Consider the following 9826-nt stretch of genomic DNA (forward strand, 5'->3'; position numbering starts at 1 on the left):
ATCTCGTTCACTATCTGGTCTCCTAGTCTTCATTCGTCACATCTCGTCATCAACCAGTCTACTAGTCTTCTGTCGTCACATCTCGTCATCAACCAGTCTACTAGTCTTCTGTCGTCACATCTCGTCACCGACTAGTCTTTTGTCGACATATCTCGTCACAAGCTAGTCTACTGTCGTCAAACCTTGTCACCAGCCAGTCTACTGTGGTACCATCTCGTCACCAGCTAGTCTTCTGTCGTCATATCTCATCACCAGCTAGTTTTCTGTCGTCACATCTCGTCACCAGCCAGTCTATTAGTCTTCCGTCGTCACATCTCACCAGCTAGTCTTCTGTTGTCAAATCTCGTCACCAGCTAGTCTTCTGTCGTCACATCTCGTCACCAGCCAGTCTATTAGTCTTCCGTCGTCACATCTCACCAGCTAGTCTTCTGTTGTCAAATCTCGTCCCAGCTAGTCTTCTGTCGTCACATCTCGTCACCAGCCATTATTCTGTCGTCACATCTCGTCACCAACCAGTCTTCTGTCGTCTCATATCGTCACCAGCTAGTCTTCTATCGTCACATGTCCTCACCAGTCAGTTTTCTAGTCAACTGTTGTCACATCTCGTCACCAGCCAGTATACTAGTCTTCTGTCGGCACATCTTACCACCAGCTTGTATTCTGTTGTCAAATCTCGTCACCAACTAATCTTCTCTCGACACATCTCGTCACCAACTAGTCGTCTGTCGCCACATCTCGTCACCCGCCAGTAGACTGTCCTCCCATCTCGTCACTAGCCAGTCTACTATTGGTCTGTCGTCACATCCTGTTTACTATCTACTTGTCATCTGTCGTCGCATCTCGTCGTCAGCTAGTCTTCTGTCGTCAGATTTCGTTATTATCTAGTCTTCTGTTCTTGCCTCTTGTCATCAGCCAGTCTCCCGTTGTCACGTCTCGTCACTACCTAGACTTGCTTCTGTCGTCACTTCTCGTCACTGTCAGGTCTTCTGTCGTCACATCCCGTCTTCGGACCGTCTACTCGTTTTCTGTCGTCACATCTCGTCACCAGCTTGTAATCTGTGGTCACATCTCGTCACCAACTAGTCTTCTGTCGCCACGTCTCGTCACCAGCCAGTAAACTGTCCTCCCATCTCGTCACCAGCCAGTCTACTAGTGATCTGTCGTCACATCTCGTTCAATATCTGGTCTCCTAGTCTTCAATCGTCAAAGCACGTCATCAACCAGTCTACTAGTCTTCTGTCGTCACATCTCGTCACCAGCTAGTCCTTTGTCGACACATCTCGTCACAAGCTAGTCTACTGTCGTCAAATCTCATCACCAGCCAGTCTACTGTGGTAACATCTCGTCACCCGCTAGTCTTCTGTCGTGAAATCTCGTCACCAGCTAGTCTTTTGTCGTCACATCTCGTCACCAACCATTATTCTGCCGTCACATCTCGTCACCAACCAGTCTTCTGTCGTCTCATATCGTCACCAGCTAGTCTTCTATCGACACATATGCTCAGCAGCCAGTATACTAGTCTTCTGTCGGCACATCTTGCCACCAGCTTGTGTTTTGTTGTCACATCACATCACCAACTAGTCTTCTCTCGTCACATCTCGTCACCAACTAGTCGTCTGTCGCCACATCTCGTCACCAGCCAGTAGACTGTCTTCCCATCTCGTCACCAGCCAGTCTACTAGTAGTGTGTCGTCACATGTCGTTTGCTATCTATTTTTCTAGTAGTCTTCAATCGTTACATTTCGTCATCATCCAGTCTACTAGTCTTCTGGCGTCACATCTCGTCATTATCTAGTCTTCTGTCCATTTTGTCATCAACCAGTCTCCCGTCGTCACATCTCGTCAATACCTAGACTTCTGTCGACACGTCTATTCACCGTCAAGACTTCTTTCTTCACGTCTCCTCACCAGCCAGTCTTCTGTCATCACATCCCGTCATCAGGCCGTCTACTCGTCTTCTGTCGTCACATATCGTCACCAGCTAGTCCTCTGTGGTCACATCCCGTCACCAACTAGTCTTCTATCGTCACATCTCGTCACCAGCTAGTCGTCTGTCGTCACATTTCGTCATCAGCTTGTGTTCTGTTGTCACATCTCGTTACCAACTAATCTTCTCTCGACACATCTCGTCACCAACTAGTCTTCTGTCGCGACGTCACGTCACCAGCCAGTAACTGTCGTCCCATCTCGTCACCAGCCAGTCTACCAGTGGTCTGTCGTCACATCTCGTTTACTATATAGTCTCCTAGTCTTCAATCGTCACATCCGGTCATCAGCCAGTCTAATAGTCTTCTGTCGTCACATGTCGTCATTATCTAGTCTTCTGTCCATCTTGTTATCAACTAGTCCCCCGTCGTCACATCTCGTCAATACCTAGACTTCTGTCGTCACGTCTTATCACCGTCAAGACTTCTGTCTTCACGTCCCCTCACCAGCCAGTCTTCTGTCATCACATCCCGTCATCAGGCCGTCTACTCGTCTTCTGTCGTCACATCTCGTCACCAGCATATCTACCAGTCTTCTATCGTCACATATCGTCACCAGCTAGTCTTCTGTGGTCAAATCTCGTCACCAACTAGTCTTCTATCGTCACATCTCGTCACCAGCTAGTCGTCTGTCGTCACATTTCGTCACCAGCCAGTATACTAGACTTTTGTCGTCACATCTCGTCACCAGCTTGTGTTCTGTTGTCATATCTCGTCACCAACTAGTCTTCTGTCGCCACGTCAAGTCACCAGCCAGTAACTGTCCTCCCATCTCGTCACCTCTCGTCACATCTCGTTCACTATCTAGTCTCCTAGTCTTCAATCGTCACATCTCGTCATCAGCGAGTCTACTAGTCGTCTGCCGTCACATCTCGTCATTATATTGTTTTCTGTCCTTGCATTTTGTCATTAGCCAGTCTCCTGTCGTCACATCTCGTCACTACCCTAGACTTCTGTCGTCACGTCTCGTCACCGTCAAGTCTTCTGTCATCACATCTCGTTACCAGTCAGTCTTCTGTCGTCACATCCCGTTATCGGGTCGGCTACTTCTGTCGTCACATTTCGTCATCAGCTAGTATAGTGTCGTCACATCTCGTCACCAGCCAGTCTACCAGTCTTTTGTCGTCACATATGGTCAGCAGCTAGTCTTCTGTCGTCACATCTCGTCACCAGCTTACGTTCTGTCGTCATACCTCGTCACAAGACAGTCTACTAGTCTCCCGTCGTCACATCTCGTCACTACCTTGAATCCTGTAGTCACGTCTTGTCACTGTCAAGTCTTCTGTCGTCACATATCTTCGCTAGCTAGTCTTATGTCGTCACATCTCGCCACCAGCTAGTCGTCTCCTCACATTTCGTCACCAGCCAGTATACCAGACTTCTTTCGCCACATCTCTTCATCAGCTTCTGGTCTGTTGTCACATCTCGTCACCAACTAGTCTTCTGTCGCCACGTCTCGTCACCAGCCGTAAACTGTCCTCCTGTCTCGTTACCAGCCAGTCTACTAGTCTCTGTCGTCACATCTCGTTCACTGTCTAGTCTCCTAGTCTTCAATCGTCACATCTCGTCGTCAGCCAGTCTACTAGTCTCCTGTCGTCACATTTCGTCACGGTCAAGTCTTCTGTCGTCGCATATCGTCGCCAGCTAGTCTTCTGTCGTCAAATTTCGTCATTATCTAGTCTTCTGTCCTTTCATCTTGCCATCAGCCAATCTCCCGTCGTCGCATCTCGTCACTGCCTAGATTTCTGTCGTCACGTCTCGTCACTGTCAAATCTTCTGTCGTCACATCCCGTCATCGGACCGTCTACTCGTCTTCTGTCGTCACGTCTAGTCACCAGCTAGTAAAGTGTCGTCGCATATTGTCACCTGCCAGCTTGTCTACTAGTCTCTTGTCATCACATCTCGTCATCAGCCAGGCTTCCAATTTCCAGTCTTCTGTCGTCACATCTCGTTACCCTCCAACTCGCTGGCGTCACATCGCGTCATCGGTCAATTTGCTGTTGTCACATCGCGTCATTGGCCAGTCTGCTAGTCTTCTGTGGTCACATCTCATCCAGCCTGCTGTCGTCACATCTCGTCACCACCTCGAACGTCACCACCTCGAAACAGTCGCCCCCGGCAACTGTTTTGTCGTTACATCTTGACACCAGCTTGTCTTCTGTTGTCATTTGCTCGTCACCAACCACAGATAACATGAACTACCATGTCGTCACCGTTTAATCATTTCTCGCCACATCTCGTCACCAGCTAGTCTTCTGTCGTCACATCTCATCACCAGCTACTCAACTGTGGTCACATCTCGTCACCAGCTAGTCTTCTGTGTCGCGCACATCTCGTCACCACTTGGCCTCCTGTTTTTACGCGTCGTCACCAGTCAATTTACTAGTACTCTACACCTTCCAAGTCTCGTCACCGTTTAGTCTTCTGTCTTCACATCGCGTCACCAGGTTGTCTTCGGTCCTTGCATCTTGTCATCAACCAGTTTTTTGTCGTCATATCTCGTCAACAGCTAGTCTGCTGCCGTCACATCTCGTCACCAGTCAGTCTTCTGTCGTCACATTTCGTCAATAGCCAGCCTACTAGCCTTCCGTCGTCACATCTCGTCACCATCTAGTATATATTAGTCTACTGTCGTTACATCTCGTCACCAGCCAGTCTTCTGTCGTCACATTTCGTCACCAGCCAGCCTACTAGCCTTCCGTCGTCACATCTCGTCATCATCTAGTATATATTAGTCTACTGTCGTTACATCTCGTCACCAGCCAGTCTTCTAGTCTTCTGTCGTGACATGTCGTCACCACCCAGTCTTCTGTCGTCGCCAGCCAGCCTACTAGACTTCTGCCGTCACATCTCGTCTCGGTCTAGTCTTTTGTCGTCACATCCCGTCACCAGCCATTCTGCTGGTCTTTGGTCATCGCATCTCGTCACCACCCAGTCCACTAGTCTTCTATCGTCACATCTCGTCACCGTCTAGTCTTCTCTAGTGACATCTCGTCACCAGCTAGTTTTTTGTCATCACGTCTCGTCACCAGCCAGTCTTCTGTCGCCACATCTTGTCACCAGCCAGTCTATTTGTTTTTTGTCGTCACATTGCGTCACCAGCCAGTCATACTGGTGTTCTGTCTTGTCGTTGCATATCGTCACCGTCTACTCTTCTGTCGTTGCATCTCGTTACCAGCCAGTCTGCTTATCTTTGTCGTCACATCTCGTCACCAGCAAGTCTACTATCGTAGCCTTTCATCACCATCCAGTACATCTCGTCATCAGCAAGACACTTTCGTCCCAACTCGTCAGCAGCCAGCCTTCTAGTCTTCCGTCGTCTTATCTCGTCACCATCCAGGACAGCTCGTCACCTGCCAGTCATCTCTCGTCACCTGGTAGTCTTCTGTTATAATTTTTTCGTCAACAGACAGTCTTCTATCCTTCTGTCGTCATATCTCGTCACCACCTATCCTGCTGTCGTCACATCTCGTTCCCATCCAGTGTACTAGTTTTGTCGTCACACCGCGTCGCCAGCTGGTCTTCTTTCGTCACGTCTCGTCATTAGCCATTCTACCAGTCCTGTGCTGTCTCGTCTCGTCACCAGCCAGTAAACGGTCGTCACATCTTGTCACCAGCCAGTCTACTGTCGTCACATCTCGTCACCAGCTAGTCTACTAGTCTGCTGTTGTCTCATCTGCTCACCAACTAGTCTTTTGTCGTCACATCTTATGGCCATCTATCTCATCTTTTCTCCAGCCAATCTACTCATGTTCTTCGTCACATGATCGACACCAACCAGTCTACTGTCGTATCATCTCGTCACTAGCAGTCTATTTGTCCTATGTCTTCACATCTCGCCACAGCTCGCTACTAACTGGTCTTTAATCGCCACGTCTCGTTACCAGCTAGCCTTCTGTGGTCACATCTCGTCTTTGTTTGTTTTAAGTCGTCACACCTCGCCACTAGCAAGTCTCCTGTCGTCATATCACTTCACCAGCTAGTCCTCTATCTTGTCTCAATGTCTCGTAAGCAGGCAGGCCTATTTAAATCGGTACATTTTTACCTAGTGGGCTGGTCTGCTGTTCAACTTTTTATCACCAGCCAGTCAACATGCATGGGTGTCAGCTCGCCCGCATATTTCCAATGTTGCCAACCACCAGTTGCTCTGAGCTAAGGCCTTGTTTCATTCAAGTAATTTTTATATCGTAGCACATACTGCTTCTGCTCGTATGATCAGCTTAACTTATGATGAATTTGGAAAGATGTATTGAGCTGGCATCTCGTCTTTTGCATGAAATTGATCGTGTCCTGTATGTAGTATGCTAACGACGTCTTTATAATCTGTGTTCTATTATTATCAAATCCGTTGCGTCTACAAATCCAATTACTCCAGAGTGTTATGCCAATAGGGAAGATCACTGTGGGGTGATCTGATGTGGCACTATCCGTTAGTGATCACAAAAGAAGTTTTGGGTTAGACTTGGTTTACGCTGAGCACCAAGCGGCATTGAAGCATTGCAACTCCGGCTACCGCTAATTCCAACTACCTTTTCTCTTAGATGTCTAATTTTTGCTAGCCTCGGGTCGTTTATCTCATCGCAATCAAAATATGGACTGACATTTAGTCTACTCAGCACAGTTAAAATTTACGGGTTTGTCGTCATCCAAGCAAAGTTAGACGTAGTTTGTGTTTCAAGGAATGAGTTCGGCGCTTTTTACACCAATTTGTCACCATTTTTTATAATTATTTGTAGGTACTGAGACGTAGTTTGTGTTTGAAGGAATGGGTTCGGCGCTTTTTTACACCTATTTGTCACCATTTTTTATAATTGTAGGTACTGGTGCTAATTCGTTGACTGTGTGCCAATTATGGAAGGTTACTGAGAAAACCTGTATGATCTTTTAGCATTTTCTTAACGATTGAATTTCTTTCAACCTAGTTTTGTCTCGGCCATGTTTTGAAGTTAAACGTACCTTTTTTGTGTAACTCATTTTTATTTCATTTATGACGGCTGATGCGCGTATCTTTGGCTTCATTTTAAAACGAGTCTTTTTGGTAATGCCTACAAGACTACTGAAGAAGCGACTTCCGGATGCGGTGTGTATAATCTTACATCGGTAAGTAAGTGAAAATCCTATATCCTCAGCATTAATGCCTTTCGTTTCAATCCTATCGTATCACCGGGGTTCCTACCAGCTCTAATTGGTTTAGATTTAATATTGTCATCACAATACAACGCCAGAATAAAACGCACGTACACCGACGTTCATTCAATTGACATATAACACTATAAATGATGCGCTACGCACGCTGCCTATAGAAACAGACAAACAACAAACACAGACTTACGTAAGTATATAGTTGAGTGACGGTAGAAATCGCACAGACAGCGCCGATTTATGAAGTATAAAAATGCAATTTCAGCTTCATTTTAAGCCGAAGGATGTGTTATTTTTGGATCTGCTGATCCTCAAAAGGAAACAAAATAAACCTTCGCATTTACACATGCTAATACGTTTTTTCTACTTTTTGACATATTCCGTCGCAGCGTACGTAAACTCCGTCGCATTTACGTTGCTATTTATTTTCTGCGACAATTTACTTTACGGTGAAGATTTTGAAGAAGCCGTGACAACGTTTCCTAAGCAATGTTTTTGTGTGATTCGTGTGTGCTCTGATCAAACAAGGAATGCAGAGTGATTGTGAAAATAGCGACTTCTTGGTAAGTACCTTTAAGAATTATTAAAATATGTGCGAGAAGTAGGTATATTTGATTTGTATATTGACGTGTTGGCATGGTGCATGGAAGCTTTTATTTGAATGCTCTTAAGTATTTTTTTATGGTTAAGAATTCATTTGTATGTTTTATACGTTGTTTTGTGCTTAGAGAGTTAGGTGATATCTTGTATTACGATGAATTTAAAGCAGAAGCATTGCATACGATGCTTCTGCAAAATAGTAGGTACAAAGTTTGGCATTAGTTATAGGTTTAGGTATTAGTGACCGTAGACCTCTGCATCTGTATACCTACCTCCTACCATATATAGACTTGGGCATACAGAGGTCAATGTCGTAATTTTATTGAATGCGTGACCCATGTAAGAAGCCAAAAATGAAATCGTAAGCATTGAAAAGAAGCGTTTCAAACATGTTGCGGCTTCCTGATTTAGGGAAAACCGTTTTCCGTCTTTCGTTTTTGCTGTGGCTTTTTCTTTGGCTGATAGTTGCGTCACATCGAGCCAGTAACCACATACCGCGCGTATTTCCGGTATGTGGTATCTATTTCGGTATTTCCGCGCAGCTCTTTTTGCAAACGGTCGTTTTTGTGTGCGTCGCACATTTCTATATTTAGTGGTTTCGTGCATTGATTTAAAATAGCAAGATGTATCAACAACGAACCAAAGGTACGGTAAATGGAACTCGTAAGTCGTTTCCATTTTTCCATGTATTCATCTTGTGTATACTTTTGCGTGCGTGTTCGATTGATTAGTTGCCACGCCAGGTGTTGCCTCTTCGATGTGCTCATGTGTTTGATAGCAGATAGTTTGACTTCAGATGACGTTTTCGTGTATTTTGCTGCCTCTGTGGAATGTTTAAGATTTGTGTGACCCATGTTGTGCGATGTGTAAGGCGTATGCATTTATATTTTGTGTTCGACCACCTCAATCTCGTATTGTTCTAACAGTGTGCGAGTCTTGCGTCATTTGGGTGCCTACAATGTGCAATGTGCATTGGTAAGCCTAGTATGTTAACATGTTTTGTAAGTTGTTTTTATTGAATGGTTTGAATTCATAACTTTCTTTTCATTCATTTCATATTTTGAAACAGAGGATTAGCCTTACCTTTCGTAAAGAAACATTTGATAATTTATTGCCTATTGGCCAATCACACTAAGTAACATGCAAAAATATGTAGGTACCTGATGTAAGTAGAACATATGACAACATTGCCTAATAATGTAAGCGACTCTGGAGTATTTGTTAGGATAGATGCTCAGAACTCACTGCCTGCAGTTTCGTTAGGTGGGTGGTTCGTTCACAGGGGATATGAGATAGGTAAATCGGAGTTCTATAGCCTTGGGTAAATCACAGGTTCTGTTCATTAGCTTCATGCGATCGTTCTCCAATGACGAATATCCCCGCTTAAAAAAATGTAGGTATATTTGTTTTGGTAATTTTGTCATTAAAATATGGTAGTAGTTCAATTTTCATTTTTGTATGGTCTTCAAATAATGTTGCGAAAATGAGTCGGTAGCAATAAATGCGGGATTCGAAATTCGTCAGTGGCAAATCTTGGTAAGACTAAATGCTAAATGGTTTTGCTTATTTTACTCTGGCAGTGAAATAATTGGTGGTAGATACTAGATAGGTAGGGCAATTACGCGTGGATAGGTTTCGTACGTAAATGATAGCTTAGAAGCCATGACCTTATATAGTGCATACTGCTTAGGCCATAATGCTTAAAAATAGCATCGTATCATGGGTTTTGGACAGCCGTCAGTCACCGATAAGAGTTTCAGCCATTTTCGTATCAATTTTATAACTCGATACATCTGTTAGTGTATCCAGCGTAATGTAATGTAATAGTCGTTGTTTTATTGTAAAATATTTTGCACAGTTTTGCGCTCTGTCGGCCTGACTGCTGTCCAAGGCGATGCCCGCCCTATCCCTCCGGCTCCACGTGCCGGGCATCGGACAACAGGGAGGCGCCCGCTGCTGATGTGACCGCTCTGACAGGCCGCCGGGTCTGACCGGCCAGGGGCTGACCGACCGGGGGGGGGGGGCGCGGGCTGCTCAATTGTTGTGCTCATGATAGCACACCGGTCTCCGGAGCGGTTAACGTTCACAGCACAGCACCA

Source organism: Amphibalanus amphitrite, unplaced genomic scaffold, assembly GCF_019059575.1.
Source record: "Amphibalanus amphitrite isolate SeventyFive unplaced genomic scaffold, NRLGWU_Aamphi_draft 000204F_arrow, whole genome shotgun sequence".
Lineage (NCBI taxonomy): Eukaryota > Metazoa > Arthropoda > Thecostraca > Balanomorpha > Balanidae > Amphibalanus > Amphibalanus amphitrite.